The sequence below is a fragment of the Myotis yumanensis genome, unplaced genomic scaffold (assembly GCF_028538775.1).
Source record: "Myotis yumanensis isolate MYYU_CA2020_CCGP unplaced genomic scaffold, mMyoYum1.0.hap1 SCAF_10, whole genome shotgun sequence".
Classification (NCBI taxonomy): Eukaryota; Metazoa; Chordata; class Mammalia; order Chiroptera; family Vespertilionidae; genus Myotis; species Myotis yumanensis.
This window is the reverse complement of record NW_027223761.1, coordinates 6,364,854-6,379,120: the sequence shown is the minus strand read 5'-3', so window position 1 is coordinate 6,379,120 and position 14,267 is coordinate 6,364,854.

Sequence of the window (14,267 nt, the reverse complement as noted above, 5' to 3'; positions counted from 1 at the left end):
AGTGTAGTGATTGAATTCTGCCTCGAGGACACATCCCAGTCCTAATCCTCATCCTTGGGCATGTGACCTTATTTGGAAATAGGTCTTTGCAGAAGTTATTTAATTAAGGATCTCTAGATGAGATCACCTGGGATTTAGAGTGGGCCCTGAATCCCATGGCTGGTGTCTTGCTAAGAGGAAAGGGAGGCCCTGGCTGGTGTGGCTCAGTTGGTTGGGCATTGGCTCGTACACCTCAAGGTTGCTGGTTCAATCAGGACATGTGCCAGGGCTGCAGCTCTATCCCTGAGGGGAGGGGGTGTGTGCAGGAGGTAGCCTATGGATGCTTTGCTCTCCCATCGATGTTTTTCTCTCTAAAAATCAATAAAAATAAAATTTTTTAAAAAAGAGAGAGAGCTCGCAGACATTGAGACCCAGCGGGGAGGAGACTGGAATGAGGAGGCGCCGGGCCCAGGGATGCCAAAGGTGGCCAGTCACCACCGGAAGCTGAGAGGGGCCCGGAGAGAGTCGACCTCAGGCCTCCTCTGGAGGAAACCAATGCTGCCCACACCTTGATTTCGGGCTTCCGGCCTCCAGAACTGTGAGAGAATAAATGTCTGTTGTTCTAAGCTGCCAGGTTTGTGGTCATTGGTTACAGCAGCCCAGGAGCCTAAGACAGATGTCCCGAGCCTCTGCCAAAGGTGCTGAGCAGAGAGCCATGGCGGCCTGGGGCACCGTGGCCCTGGCACAGGCGGGGGGGGGGGGGGGGGGGGGCGGTTAGACGAGGCTTCGCAGCCAAGGTCATACTTCATGGGCCTGTAACCTCGCCAAGAAGAGATAAGGACAGGGTAGGACCTCATAGGCGAGGGCCTAAGGCAGGACCATTTGGCGTGTTGAGTGCCCAGCTAACTGGCTGGCGGGGCCTCAGCCCAGGGAGGGAGGGGGGTTGTGGCAGGAGCCTAGAAGGATGAATGGAATGGGCCCAAGGGCTGAAGGCTTTGAATGTCAGGGTTGGAGCAAAGAGAAGAGAGGTAGAAAGGTTCTGGATGGTTTCCTCGGCTCCTGGAAAGCCTGCAGGGAAAAAAGCAAGAAGGGGCAATCCAGGGGGGCCTCTGAGAAGCTCCAGGGAGGCAGATATCAGCTCAGCATAAATAAGAACTTCCTCATGGTCAGTCCCTCCCCCACAACTGAGAGCATCCTTGAGAGGTAATGAGCTCCCCACCAAGGGAGGTGTGTAAACAAGAGTGCCTGCCTGGCAGAGACCTCAGCCCCAGATTAATGTTTGTTGTGGGTGGTCCCAAAGACCCTCTCTATCCTAACACCCTACATGTTGCCTGGCTGGGCCCCTCTCAGCAGCCATCTTTGGACGTCTCCCTTTCCCGCTCCAGGGTTCAATTACACAGAATTACTCTGACTCAAGCCACCCACACCCCCTTTCCTGCCAGACTCCAGAGCCTGTGAAGACATGGGTGCCATCCCTTGAGGCCCAGAACTCAAAAATAGCAGGTCGATTCTTGCCTCTTTCCCCAAAGGAAAGGCTTCAAACCTCCTGGGCTTCAAAACCCCCAAATATCTCCCAAGTGCCTCCTCCCCTCAGGGGAACAATCACTGCAGCTTTTAGTGTGCGGGTACCTGATGCTGAGTATCTCCATCTGTTAACCTCCACAGCCCTCAGAGGCAGCAAGGGGGTTAAGAGCACCAAAGTCGCTGTGTGACCTTGGACAAGTCACTTACCTTCTCTGTGCTTCAGCTTCCTCAAACTGCAAGCCAGAGCTCTTTAACGACAGTCCAGGACCTGCCTCCACCTCAGGTTGGCAAGAGCCTACAATGTCTGATACCTGGGGGAAATGAGGGCCTTCAAAATAGGAAAGGAAAAGAAAATATAAGTCAATAATTGACCATGCACAGTTATTTTGTCAACTAGTAAACTGCTTCTCAACCAAGCGTGATAAAGAATTCTACTTATTGCCCTGGCCGGTTTGGCTCAGTGGATAGAGCGTCGGCCTGCGGACTCAAGGGTCCCAGGTTCGATTCCAGTCAAGGGCATGTACCTTGGTTGTGGGCACATCCCCAGTGGGGCGTGTGCAGGAGGCGGCTGATTGATGTCTCTCTCTCATCGATGTTTCTAACTCTCTGTCCCTCTCCCTTCCTCTCTGTAAAAAATCAATAAAATATATATTTAAAAAAAAAAGAATTCTACTTATTTACTGTAAAAGGTGGACTCATTTCTGTGAAGTGTTATGGGGTGAGGCCTTCAGTAGTGGGAAGGACCCAGGGCCTAGGAGAGTCTTAAATGGCCCTGGCCCTCGAATTCTTTCCCCTCTTCCCCAGGCCTGGAATTCCTTTGGCTTAGCCTTTTCTAAGGCGTGAGCACCATTGCCAATAGGTCCCTGTTAAAATAGGGCAGAATACTTCTCCGAACCCTCCCCAGACCCTGAGCCACAGCTGAGGCGGCCCTCCCTCAGGGCACCCAGGGGGAGGTGTCAGGACCTCATGGGCACGAGCAGGATGCATGGCAGCCACAGAAAGCATTCGGAGGTGGTGGCAGGTGTCACCAGCAGGGAGCTGGGCAGTCAGCTGACACAGCCGGAACAATCATAGCAAGACAGAGGGGCATGAGCTCAGGGCTTGGCACACAGCCCAGGAAGAGCCGGGGGACTGGCGGGTGGGTGGGGCTTGGAACTGCCCACCTCTAGCTAAATCACAAGGCCGGCTGTCTGGACACACATCCCCCGCTTGGCTCTAACCTGTCCTGCCCACCCCTCCGGGCCCGCACATCAGAGCTGGAGCCTGGATTTGGGCAAGGTTGCGCTCGCTCCAGAAATCATGCCATAGCCTCCCCCTCACGGGAGCCCAGGATAGAGTTGGCACGGATGTGTCCACGGGGGAGGCATGAATGAGTGAAGATTCTTCTTCAGGGTAATTCTTAGGACTCTTCTATTTCTTTCTCTAGCCAGGAGGTGGCAAAGTGTTTCCTCTAAATGTCTCGGAAAGCCAGAAATCACAGGTCAGATATTCTCATTGAATTTTCTCACCTATCACTCAGCCTCTGGACTACCCTTCACCATCTGTCAGGCCACACACTTTAAGCTTCAAACACTTGCCCTACTCACTATTCCCCAACACACCAAGCTCTTTCTTACCTCTAAGCTTTTCCTCAATGCCATTCCTTTTGCTTGGAATGTCCTCGATCTGCTGCTCTCCATACAAACTCCTCTTCATCCTTCAAAACCCTCTCCTGTGAGGCCTTCTATAATTGCTCCACCAAGTCAGTCACTCTCCTCTCCCACAGTACCTGGACCCTCCCTCTAGTACATCACGTACATCACAGTGTGTGTCCTGGAATTACTTGTTTCTGTGCCTGTCCCTACTGGGTGCTGGCCAATTGAAGTGTAGATACCACGTCTTATTAATGTCCCGATCCTTCAGGTGCTTTGTCGATATTTAAAAATCAAAATCTGCCGAAACCGGTTTGGCTCAGTGGATAGAGCGTCGGCCTGCGGACTGAAGGGTCCTGGGTTCGATTCCGGTCAAGGGCATGTACCTGGGTTACAGGCACATCCCCAGTAGGGGGTGTGCAGGAGGCAGCTGATCGATGTTTCTAACTCTCTATCTCTTTCCCTTCCTCTCTTTAAAAAGATCAATAAAATATATTTTAAAAAAATTAAAAAAAAATCAAAATCAAAATCTCAGATTTATGAAGGCCTTCGGTGCCAGGCGCAGTTCTCAGTGCATTGCGTGTATTGACTCATTTAACCTTTCAACACGCCCACTTTACACATTCAGCAGCTGCGGTTAAGGAACGTGGCCAACAAGATATGGAAATGACCTAAGTGTCTGTCGACAAGTGAATGGATAAGAAAATGCAGTATATACAGAGGTGGGCAAAAGTAGGTTTACAGTTGTGAATATGAGAAAGTTTATTCTTGTGTTTTTATTTATTTATTATTGTACTAGAGGCCTGGTGCACGAAATTCGTGCACTTGGGGGGGGGGGTGGTCCCTCAGCCCAGCCTGCACCCTCTCGCAGTCCAGGAGCCTTTGGGGGATGTCCGACAGCTGGCTTAGGCCTGGGAGCGGGCCACAGAGGTGGGAGAGGCTACCGCCACTGTGCTTGCCAGCCGTGAGCCCAGCTTCTGGCTGAGCGACACTCCCCCTAAGGCAGCGGTTCTCAACCTGTGGGTTGCGACCCCTTTGGGGGTTGAACGACCCTTTCACAGGGGTCGCCTAAGACCATCAGAAAACACATATATAATTACATATTGTTTTTGTGATTAGTCACTATGCTTTAATTATGTTCAATTTGTAACAATGAAATTAGGGGTCACCACAATAGGAGGAACTGTATTAAAGGGTCGCGGCATTAGGAAGGTTGAGAACCACTAGGGAGCGCACTGACCACCAGGGGGCAGCTCCTGCATTGAGCGTCTGCCCCCTAGTGGTCAGTGTGTGTCATAGTGACCAGTTGTTCCTGGTCGTTTCACCATTTGGTTGATTTACATATTAGGCTTTTATTATATATGATGATTACTTATTATCATTATTAACCTACTTTGCCCTTCCCTGTATATACAATGGAATATTATTCAGCCACAAGAAAGGAGGAAATCCTGCCATTCATGACAACATGGATAAACCTTGAGGAAATTATGCCAAGTGAAATAAATCAGGTAAAGACAGATATTATATGATCTCATTTATATGTGGAGTTGAAATAGCTGAGCTCATAGAAACAGGGAGTAGAGTGGTGGTTGCCAGGGCTGGGGGAAATGAGGAGATGTTGGTCAAAGGGTACAAACTTCTAGGTATAAACGAATATGTTCTGGGAATCTAATGTGCAACATAGTGATTATAGCTAATAAGATTGTATTATACACTTGAAAGTTGCTACAAGAGTAGATGATGTGGCTCAATGGTTTAGCATTGACCTATGACCCAGAGGTCAGGGTTTGATTCATGGTCAGGGCACACGCCCAGGTTTCGGGCTCGGTCCCCAGTAGGGAGCATGGAGAAGGCAGCCAATCTGTGATTCTCTCTCATCATTGATGTTTCTCTCTCTCTCTCTCTCCCTCTCCCTCTCTGAAATCATTAAAAAAAATTTTTTTTTAAAGAGTAGATCTTAAAAAAGAAATGGTACTTATGTGACATGATGGAAGTATTAACTAAGGCTATGGTGGTAATCATTTTGTAACATGCATTGTACACATTAAACTTAACAGTGTTAGCCCTGGCCGGCTTGGCTGAGTGGATAGAGCGCCAGCCTGTGGATTGAAGGGTCCTGGGTTCGATTTCGGCCAAGGGCACATGCCTGGGTTGTGGACTTGATCCCCAGTGGGGGGTGTGCCAATCAATGATTCTCTCTCATCATTGATGCTTCTCTCTCTCCTTCTCCCTTCCTCTCTGAAATCAATAAAGAAATATATTAAAACAAACAAACAAAAAACCAGTGTTATATGTTAATTAAATCTCCATAAATAGGGAGGAGGGGCAAGAGTTGTTTTTAAAGAAAGAGTGGTTTATGACAAATTACAAATGAGACCTGATAAGGGAGTTCATGTATTCATGCTCCTTCCATTTGATTGAACTTAAGTGTGGCTTCTACTTTCATCTAGTCAAAGGATAAATCAAATGATTTCCCACTGAAAAGAAAGAAAGAGAAAGGAAAGGGAGGAAGGAAGGGTGGATGGAAGGAGGAGAAATATGGCCAAGAACAAACACGAGCAGATGGCAGAGGTGAAATGCAAACGAATGAGAAACATTTGAAGAATTGATGAATGGTTCCCGGTGAGAACGCTCTTCCTGGCTGTGGATGACTGTCTTCTCACTGGGTCCTCACAGCCTTTTTCCTTTGTGGGAGCGTTTCTCTCCCTGCCCCTGCCCCTCTCCTTCAGGGCAGATCAGAGGTCCGAGGGTCTAGGTGAGGTTCCAGCACCAGGAAAGGGGCACCTGGTCCCCACCCCTTCTGTGTCCTCCTCCTGAGGGAGGCTCGCCCCTCAGCTCTAGCTCATTGGCTTCTGTCCAGTGTTGGCTGTTGCTGACCAGGGCCTGACCAGGCCTCTGTCGCCAGATCAACAAGGCCACAGCGGGCCCTTTCCGGATCCCTGCCTCTGGGCCTGCACTAGTGCCCTTAGGGAGCCCAGGAAACGTTGGAAGCGCCTCCATCAACACGGGGTGCAGAGGGCAGGCCTCCTACCTGCCTGTGTTCACCTCAGGCCTGGCTGAGATGCTCGCCCAGCTTTTCTGGGAGGCCAGGGCCTGGGGAGGGGAGCAGGCAGAGTGGATGGGGTATTGAGGCTCGTCTCAGGCTTCCCTAGCAAAGGTTAACCTTCACCTTAATGAGCCCTGTCCTCTGTTCTCGGGCCTCGGACAACACACCTCCGACTTGTCAGATAATTTTCTTCTCCAGATGCCTCAGGGCGCCACCACCTGCACCCGAGCACAGGCCCCAGAGCACAGACCACGAACTCCTCGTGTTCTCTCGCTCCCCGCAGCCCTCTCCACGCGCCGTGGATGTGAAATGTTAGCCATCTCGCACTCACCGATGGCAAAGAAGTATGTCTCTCTCCCTTCATCTTTTATCTAATTGTAGGCATGTCCCCTCTTTGCTTTCTCCTGCCCGTCAGTCTACCACGAGTGGGTTTCCGGCGACCCTCCTCATGTTTTCTCCTTGGATGAAATGTACAAAATGAGCTGCAATTGCCATTCTCCAGAGTTTTTTCTCTCACTCCGTTGAGATCTTGCTTCTGGCACGTCTTCAAGAACTTGGCCCGAAGTCTTATAAAAGTTTTCTATAGGTTTGGGTCTTCTTTCATCAACACCACAGGCCCGTGAGCACCATAAGCACAGCTAACAGACAAGGGATGGGGGAACAGAAGAGAAACCGGGCAGTGGAGAAGCCTGACAAGTTCACAGCCAGGTGACTGAGGCAGCGCCAACAGTGACAAGGGACAGGACAACACGGAGACTTTATCTCTGTGGTCTTCCCCCCAAAACTCGTCACTCCTGTGAGTTAAGTCAAAACCCATAATTCTTAAGTTATGCTCTTCTGTTCCCCAAAATCAATGGCTCGATTTCTGTAGTATCACTGTCCTGGGAACCAAATCAAGCCTGTGTTTCAAGAGGCCAGGCAAGCTGGCTCTAAGTGGCAAAAATGACAGCAAAACATGTGCGCACACACACAAATCAGACGCTGAAAAATGGGCTTACCTTCGGAGCGTAGAGAGTGAAGGGGCTTCCACTGGGTCTGTGTGGAAGAGTATTGTTTTGATTCTGGGGTTGTTTTTGTTTCTCCATTTATTCTCCTTTGTCCAGCCTGCCCGCACCCTCTCCGCACACTCACTGGCCAGGGACGGGCCTGGCTTCCACGCTGGCCCCTAGGAGGGTGGATACAGGGGAACAAAGAAGTCAGTGCTTCAGCTTTGGATCACACACAAGGCTTTTCAAAGCCCACAACGCAAACGGCCGCTTTGAGAACAAGCTTCCCTGGGTAGGAGCTTTCGCGGGGCTTTCTGAGGGGGAAGAGGTTAGTGAGAAATGAAGGGCTGCGGCCTTGGAGGGCTCCTCGCAGAGAGAATGTTTCCAGCAACTGCCTGGGAGTGGAAGGAGGTGTCGGGGGAGGCGGGCACCCTGATCTGTGTCCAGCAGGTGGGAAGAGCTTGTGATCAGAACTCGTGATCAGACCGCCCTGTGTGCGGCCTATGGTCCCTGAGCTCCTCCGTGTATTTCATTCACAGCAGTGAGCGCTCCTGGCCCACCTCGCCCCAGGCTCAGAGCTTCCGCACTCGCTCATTGACTCCTCAGGACAAACCGTGATGCTGGTCCCCTTATTGTCTCCATTTCTTATCTAAGAAAGCAGAATCTTCCCCGATTCACCACCTCAGAGCTAGCAAGGGGCAAAGCCAGGGTTCCTACCCGGTCTGTCCGGACCAGGATGTAACCGCTTAGCTGTAGAAACCAAGTCGGGAGAGGGCACGTCCGTCCAAGTCCACCCAGCAAGTTGGTGGCTTTGCCCAGGCCCTCCCACAACCAGGCCGTGTCTGACCCACCTAGTCTGGCTGTTCCCCCTCTACCCCACCCTCATGCCCTGCCCTGGCCTCAGCCCCACCCCATCTGCCCACTCCTGTCCCTTCTCCGGTTTGTCCTTTGGCCACTAGCACCCCCAGGGGAAGGGACCCAGACTTCCCAGCAAATAAACACGCCCACAGATTTCCAAATATACGGAGACTAGTGCTCCTCCCCGCCACAGCCCGGCTGGTTGCAAGTCCGCACCCGCCCTGCCCTGCTCCTCCTGGGCTGGAGTCTGGGACCCGAGCCTGGGACCCGAGTCCCTCGCTGGAACGCAGGCGTCCTCCGTCCTCCGTGTGGTGGAGGGAAACCAACAGCCTGTGGTTTGGACACATTTCCACTCTTCACATTTTATAAAACAGTGTGAACAAAGTCTTCCCAAACTCAACAGCGTCTTCGCCATCAGACAGAGCCCCTTGATGAGTCATCTAACGAGGCGTCTCCCTCACCCGGCACCCCAGCTTCACAGGTGGGGGCACAGCTGTTCGGTGTTAGCTCCACAGTCTCCACTTACAGAGGGGTTGCTTTTCAAAACTATGGATTACGGAGCGTTTTGAACATATGCAGAGTTAGGCAGAGTACCCCTTTGCCCAGTCTCCCCCAGCCAGTCTCCATCACCCAGTCTCCATCTCCCAGTCTCCATCACCCAATCTCCCCCACCCAACCTCCCCTCCCAGTCTCCCCCTGCCAGCCTCCCCCTCCCAGTCTCCCCCACCCAGTCTCCCCCACCCAGCCTCCCCCACCCAGTCTCCATCACCCAGCCTCCCCACCCAGTCTCCCCCACCCAGCCTCCCCCTCCCAGTCTCCCCCACCCAGCCTCCCCCACCCAGTCTCCCCCACCCAGCCTCCCCCTCCCAGTCTCCCACACCCAGTCTCCATCACCTAGTCTCCCCACCCAGTCTCCATCACCCAGCCTCCCCATCCAGTCTCCCCCACCCAGTCTCCATCACCCAATCTCCCCCACCCAGCCTCCCCCACCCAGTCTCCCCCACCCAATCTCCCCACCCAATCTCCATCACCCAGTCTCCCCGACCCAGTCTCCATCACCCAGTCTCCCCCACCCAGTCTCCATCACCCAGCCTCCCCCTCCCAGTCTCCCCACCCAGTCTCCCCCACCCAGTCTCCATCACCCAGTCTCCCCCACCCAGCCTCACCCACCCAGCCTCCCCCTCCCAGTCTCCCCCACCCAGTCTCCCCCACCCAATCTCCCCCACCCAATCTCCCCCACCCAATCTCCATCACCCAGTCTCCCCCACCCAGTCTCCCCCACCCAGTCTCCATCACCCAGCCTCCCCCTCCCAGTCTCCCCCACCCAATCTCCATCACCCAGTCTCATCTCCCAGTCTCCATCACCCAATCTCCCCCACCCAGCCTCCCCTCCCAGTCTCCCCCACCCAGTCTCCATCACCCAGCCTCCCCCACCCAGTCTCCCCCACCCAATCTCCATCACCCAGTCTCCATCTCCCAGTCTCCATCACCCAATCTCCCCCACCCAGCCTCCCCCTCCCAGTCTCCCCCACCCAGTCTCCCCACCCAGTCTCCATCACCCAGCCTCCCCCACCCAGTCTCCCCCACCCAATCTCCATCACCCAGTCTCCCCCACCCAACCTCCCCCTCCCAGTCTCCCCCACCCAGTCTCCCCCACCCAGTCTCCATCACCCAATCTCCCCCACCCAGCCTCCCCTTCCCAGTCTCCCCCACCCAATCTCCATCACCCAGTCTCCATCTCCCAGTCTCCATCACCCAATCTCCCCCACCCAGCCTCCCCCTCCCAGTCTCCCCCACCCAGTCTCCCCACCCAGTCTCCATCACCCAGCCTCCCCCACCCAGTCTCCCCCACCCAATCTCCATCACCCAGTCTCCCCCACCCAACCTCCCCCTCCCAGTCTCCCCCACCCAGTCTCCATCTCCCAGTCTCCATCACCCAATCTCCCCCACCCAGCCTCCCCCTCCCAGTCTCCCCCACCCAGTCTCCCCACCCAGTCTCCATCACCCAGTCTCCCCCACCCAGTCTCCATCACCCAATCTCCCCCACCCAGCCTCCCCTTCCCAGTCTCCCCCACCCAATCTCCATCACCCAGTCTCCATCTCCCAGTCTCCATCACCCAATCTCCCCCACCCAGCCTCCCCCTCCCAGTCTCCCCGACCCAGTCTCCCCACCCAGTCTCCATCACCCAGCCTCCCCCACCCAGTCTCCCCCACCCAATCTCCATCACCCAGTCTCCCCCACCCAACCTCCCCCTCCCAGTCTCCCCCTCCCAGTCTCCCCCACCCAGTCTCCCCCACCCAGTCTCCATCACCCAATCTCCCCCACCCAGTCTCCCCCTCCCAGCCTCCCCCTCCCAGTCTCCCCCACCCAGTCTCCATCACCCAGTCTCCCCCACCCAGTCTCCATCACCCAATCTCCCCCACCCAGCCTCCCCCTCCCAGTCTCCCCCACCCAATCTCCATCACCCAGTCTCCATCTCCCAGTCTCCATCACCCAATCTCCCCCACCCAGCCTCCCCCTCCCAGTCTCCCCCACCCAGTCTCCCCACCCAGTCTCCATCACCCAGCCTCCCCTACCCAGTCTCCCCCACCCAATCTCCATCACCCAGTCTCCCCCACCCAGTCTCCCCCACCCAGTCTCCATCTCCCAGTCTCCATCACCCAATCTCCCCCACCCAGCCTCCCCCTCCCAGTCTCCCCCACCCAGTCTCCCCCACCCAGTCTCCATCATTCAGCTTTAGCAGTTATCAGCTCAGAGCTCATCTTGCTTCATCCATGTCCCCATCCATTTCCTTCACCTTCAAAACAAATCCCAGGTATTGTATTATTTCACCTGAAAAAGGTAAGAATAATTTAAAGATGAGGTGTCTATATAATTTTTACCCCCAAAAAGAAATTGTTCTATAATATCACCAAACATTTGGTCAACGTTCCCAATATTTCGTAAATATTTTCTTTATTATAGTTTGAATAGTATCCAACCAAATAAGGTTAATGTGTTGCAGTCGGTTAACATGTCAGGTTTTATTTATTTATTTTGGGGGGTCAGGTCTTCTTTACTCTAGAGTTCCCCCTCCATCTCGTTTCTTCTGCCATTTATCTGTTAAGAAAAAGTGTGTCCCAGTGTCTGGGGGGATGACCGGGTCTGGGCCCCGCTGATTGCAGCCCCCGTGCAGTTTCACCGGCTCCTCTGCCCCCAGGGTCCACACCCGGGAGTGGGATCCACAAGTTTGATAAGACGCAGGCCCCACCTATTTTGGCAAGAACGTTTCAGGTGACTGTTTCTCCCATCAGGGGCCATAGGCTGTCTGATTGCCTCGATGTTATCACGTTGCTTTAAAATCAATTCTTATTTGGGAAAAACTTCAAACCTGTGGAAAGTTGCAAGGATAGTGCAGTGAACTCCCAGGTGCCCTTCACGCTGATTTGCCAGTTTTTGCCACACTTGCTTTATCGTCACACTCTTTCATAGACTCTAATCTGTATATTTTAATCATGTGAGACGAGATTGCAAACATCGAGTCCCTTCACCCTGAAATACTTCCTGTAACCATCTAAGAGAAACATAATTTCTGTTTCCACAGCGCTTCTGACACCAAATGTGCGGGTTTCCGCCTCATCCTGAACGATTCTCCAGCTCTCCAGGCACCCCCTGGGTGTCCTACAATTCAGTTCTGACACTAACTACCCAGTTAGCACAGACCCCACGGGGCCAGTGCCCCGTCCCTCAGATGGTCCCCACTTCAGACGCCAGTCGTAAGTTGCAGGTTCTCACCTGGGCTTCTCTCTGACCAGCTGTAAATGGGGGATTCCCAGACCCCCTTCTCAAGTTCCATAATTTACTGGAAAGGCTCATGGGACACAGGGAAACGCGGTGCTGACGGGGTTATTCTAAAGGCTACAGTGAAGGGTCCAGACGGAAGAGATGCAGAGGGCACAGTGCGGAGGGGCTCCCCAGGGGAAGGGCCATCTCGGGTCCGTTTATCCCTGTCCCTCGTCTATCTGACTGTCCTCACTTCCCCCAGTCCCTCTTCTTCCCCGAAGAACTGAGCTGTGCCCAGATCTCCGAACGGCCCAGCTGTTTGGCATCTCCCTGCCTTTGCACGTGCCCTCCCCAATAGTTCCAGCTCTGCTAGCTGCTCCTCAGGCAGCCTCCTCTGGTGCCCACCCTGTAAGAGCCAACCTTGCCCTTCTCTGGGCACCCCTGCCCCCTGAGCCAGCAGGGAGTGCTGGTTCAGTAACGTGGCAGTCAGCGTGATTGGACTCTCAAGTCCTCACCGAGCAGAGCTCTGAAAGCCTCGCTGAGTGTTGGCTGAATTGACTGCTTGTGCCTGGACCTCAGAGGAGGAAGGGGTGGTGGGGCAGGGGAGGGGGGCAGGGCGGGGGTGGTGGCTGCCACAGTGGGCGGGGTGAGGAGACAGGCTTTCTCCCAGGCTCATCCTGACCCTGGCACTAACCCGAGACCACCTCCTGGGAGGCCCAGGGTGGCCGGCCGTTTGGTCTGTGGCTCGGCCCGCTTTCCTGGAGCCTGGTGCCCGCAGCCCTGCCAAGGCCCAGGTAAGCTGAGGACACGCTGGGCTTGAGGGTCAGGCTTCCCGAGGCGGTCACTGAGCGGTGCTCCCGTGGGCTGGCCCGGGCTCAGCACATGCGTGCCTTGGCCCATGCGACCTCCCAGACGCTGCTATTATTACACCCTCACTTCCCGGAGGAGCTGCCCAGGCCCAGAAAGAGGACTGCCCAGGGACACACAGGGCCAACCCTGTGAGGAGAGACTGTTATTATTTTTACTGAACAGACGGGGAAACCAAGGCACAGAGAGGTTAAGCGACTTGCCCAAGGTCACCCGGGTAGTGAGTGGTAGAGCCAGGGTTTTAACGCAGGCTCGTAGCCCTCCAGCCTGATGATGCCGACGGCGATGAGGATGAGGGCCAAGACGGCGTTCCCTGCCACGTCACAGCACCCCAGTTTGCACAGCGTTTGCATCCTTGCCACCTGTCCTGCCTTCCCGCCCAGGGGAGATGCAGCGATCTCTACCCCCAGAGGAAGGAATGAAGACTTGCTCTAGGTCACTCAGCAAGTTCGGTGCAGGCAGGGCTTGGGCCCCACGTTCAACACCCAGGCCTGGTCCCCCCTGGCCCTCGGACAGGTAGGGCGCTCGGTGTGGTGTCCTGAGGAAAGGGGCTTTGGGCACTCAGGGGCGTGGATTCTGGGCTGCGAGGCAGGAGCCTGGGCCAGAGCCCAGCTTTGCCTCCGGCTCGCTGTAAAATAAACGGCCTGGATCTGTGGGGCTCTGGGGGCCGGGCCAGCCTGACTTGGCAGCCCTCGCTCGGGGAGAAGCTTGGGGATGCGGTGTTCTCTGCGTGCCTCATTGCTTTCCCCATCAGCACAGCGAGTGGCCCCATTTCTCTTGCAGCATCTTTTTTCCCAACTGCTCGCGGCCTCCTCCCTCCCATCCGGTGTGGGCTCGGGCCACAGGAAGCTGGGGAAGGTGTGGGCCAAGCCCAGAGCGGCACTTGGTCCTGGAGTCAGGGCCTCCCCCTTAATCGGTCTCTCTTGGCCCTGTGAGCACTGACTCCATTCTGTTTCTTAGCAGAGCAGCTGGTCATCTGTCTGTCTGTCTGTTGGTTGGTCTGCCTCTCCAGCAGGACTGTGAGCTCCTGAGGGCAGAGGTCACATGGAAAGGTCAGAGCTTGATCAGTAGTCAGCTCCCCAGTTCTGGAAACACGTGCAGAGAGGCAGGCTGTGGCCGGGATGGTGAGCAGGGAGAGGAGAGAATGGAGGGTGTGTGTATGGGGGGTAGATGGATGAGGGGTCCCAGGCCCCTCCTCTTGGCTCTGAGACCTCATGGCGTGGGAGAGGTTTGGGTGTCTCTGCCCTCCGTGTGCAACCAAAATAGAACAAAGAAGCATGAAACGGACTCAGCAAGAATGTGTTTTTGTGACCTTTGAGCAGACGGGGCCTGAGGGCGGATAAACTCCGTGCCCAGGGCGTTTGCATGGTGAGCTCTCTGCATGGGTCGCTTTGACCACTCCCACCAGGGACGCCTCCGTGAGAAGGCACAACCCCCATGTGTATGCACGAAGCTTGCCGTGTCCTCTGAGGTCTGCTTGCTCCAGGCTCGGGAGCTGACCTGCCTGGAAGCACCTGACACCCGCTCCTTCTCCCCTTTCTCACCGCAGCCCTGGCCGTGGCTCCGGACCAGCTCAGTGGGGACCCACACCTCCTCTTGTCACCTCACCC